Source organism: Nylanderia fulva, unplaced genomic scaffold (genome assembly GCF_048542155.1).
Source record: "Nylanderia fulva isolate GAGA-0341 unplaced genomic scaffold, ASM4854215v1 Scaffold394, whole genome shotgun sequence".
In the NCBI taxonomy this organism is placed as follows: domain Eukaryota; kingdom Metazoa; phylum Arthropoda; class Insecta; order Hymenoptera; family Formicidae; genus Nylanderia; species Nylanderia fulva.
Genome location: NW_028190471.1, coordinates 61,703 through 64,243, shown reverse-complemented (window position 1 = coordinate 64,243; position 2,541 = coordinate 61,703). Strand labels below are relative to the sequence as shown.

The 2,541-nt window shown below is 58.2% G+C and overlaps 1 pseudogene; it reads left to right on the top strand.

Moving 5' to 3' along the window:
• Window positions 1–451: 451 nt before the first annotated feature.
• On the top strand, window positions 452–1,951 carry LOC146721951 (large subunit ribosomal RNA; annotated as a pseudogene).
• The last annotated feature ends 590 nt before the right edge of the window (window positions 1,952–2,541 follow it).

The following is a 2,541-nucleotide window of genomic DNA, read 5'->3' as shown; positions in this document are numbered from 1 at the left end:
GCACGATACCGTGCGCCGATTCCGGGCGCTCGTGCGTCGACGCGTGCGTGTTACTTTCCCAAGTAGAACGTCGTCGCGACCCGCGGGTGTCGGTATCTACGGCCCGGGTGCGGGTATGTCGCGTCGCCGGTAAAAAACGTGCACGCGACACAAACCCTCGGTCGACCGCCGGGCCCTGCCCTGCCGGCGCGTACGCGCAGGGTATCAGGACCGCACTATTCACGTTGCGTCGAGACCGTAGCAAGCGCGCGCCAAGGTTACTCGGAGGTTACGGAATTCAGCAGCAGTCCCCGGGTCTGTGCCGCTGTGGCATTGGTTACAGTAAGGTTACACCTTAGACAGGCTGCGAACGTCTCCGCGTACTAGCGGGAGGAGACCAATAACGGTACTAAACCCCTGAGTCGGCGACGGCTCTGCTTGGGTACTCTTAGGACCCGTCCTTGAAAACAGGACCAAGGAGTCTAAACATGTAACGCGAGTCATTGGGACTTGTCGCGAGGCCCATTCGCGAGACCAGTAGGCGTGCAGTAATGAAAGTGAAGTGAAGGTCGACCCCCCATGGCCCGTTCGACCTAGGGAGGAGACATCTAGGGAGGATGGGCCGCGTCGCTGATGCGATGCGGCCTCGAACCTCGCACTCCCGGGGCTTCCTCGTATCATCGCGAGAAGAGGCAGCACCCAGAGCGTACACGTTGGGACCCGAAAGATGGTGGCGAAAGATGGTGAAACTATGCCCTGGTCAGGACGAAGTCAGGGGAAACCACTGATGGGAGGTACGTAGGAATTCTGGAGGGACAAAAATCGATCGTCGGAACTGGGTATAGGGGCGAAAGACTAATCGAACCATCTAGTAGCTGGTTCCCTCCGAAGTTTCCCTCAGGATAGCTGGCACTCGGCCGTTCCGCACGGAACGCGCGCGAGTCTCATCTGGTAAAGCGAATGATTAGAGGCCTTGGGGCCGAAACGACCTCAACCTATTCTCAAACTTTAAATGGGTGAGATCTCTGGCTTTCTTGAATTATGAAGCCACGAGCATCTTCGGATCAGAGTGCCAAGTGGGCCATTTTTGGTAAGCAGAACTGGCGCTGTAGGATGAACCAAACGCAGAGTTAAGGCGCCCAACTCGACGCTCATGGGACACCATGAAAGGCGTTGGTTGCTTAAGACAGCAGGACGGTGGCCATGGAAGTCGGAATCCGCTAAGGAGTGTGTAACAACTCACCTGCCGAAGCAACTAGCCCTGAAATGGATGGCGCTGAAGCGTCGAGCCTATACTCTGCCGTCCCGTCAGCGGCAAGTGGGGCGGCAACCGGGAGCGGGCGTTAGTCTTCTCTCGCGTCGTCACGAAGTCCTGACGAGTAGGAGGGTCGCGACGGTGAGCGCAGAAGGGTCTGGGCGCGAGCCTGCCTGGAGCCGCCGTCGGTGCAGATCTTGGTGGTAGTAGCAAATACTCCAGCGAGGCCCTGGAGGACTGACGTGGAGAAGGGTTTCGTGTGAACAGCCGTTGCACACGAGTCAGTCGATCCTAAGCCCTAGGAGAAATCCTATGTCAATGACGGCGTACAATATACTCGAGTGTCGAGAAATAATAATAAATATTATACGAAAGACACACGCCCGTCGGGCGAAAGGGAATCCGGTTCCTATTCCGGAACCCGGCAGCGGAACCGCATACAATTCGGGCCCTCGTAAGAGTGTTCGTCGGGGTAACCCAAAATGACCTGGAGACGCCGTCGGGAGATCCGGGAAGAGTTTTCTTGTATAAGCGTTCGAGTTCCCTGGAAACCTCTAGCAGGGAGATAGGGTTTGGAACGCGAAGAGCACCGCAGTTGCGGCGGTGTCCGGATCTTCCCCTCGGACCTTGAAAATCCAGGAGAGGGGCCACGTGGAGGTGTCGCGCCGGTTCGTACCCATATCCGCAGCAGGTCTCTAAGGTAAAGAGCCTCTAGTCGATAGAATAATGTAGGTAAGGGAAGTCGGCAAATTGGATCCGTAACTTCGGAATAAGGATTGGCTCTGAGGAGCGGGGCGTGTCGGGCTTGGTCGGGAAGCGGGTCTGGCTGACGTGCCGGGCCTGGGCGAGGTGAACGGTCGGCGTTCTCGCGCCGGTCCCGGATCCGAGCTCGGTCCCGTGCCTTGGCCTCCCGCGGATCTTCCTTGCTGCGAGGCTTCCGTGGCGGGCGCGGCGCGAGCCGTCGTGGTCGTCCTCTTCGGCCCGCCATTCAACGCTCAGCTCAGAACTGGCACGGACTAGGGGAATCCGACTGTCTAATTAAAACAAAGCATTGCGATGGCCCTCGCGGGTGTTGACGCAATGTGATTTCTGCCCAGTGCTCTGAATGTCAACGTGAAGAAATTCAAGCAAGCGCGGGTAAACGGCGGGAGTAACTATGACTCTCTTAAGGACTCCGTCCGGGCGACCGGCGGATCCATGTGCCATCCCCACCTCCTCGTGGTGAGAGTCGGGCAACGCTGGCGAAAATTTCGACCGGCGGCCAACGGGGCTCTGGCTTGGCGGGGCGCTTGCGCCTCGCTTGGGTT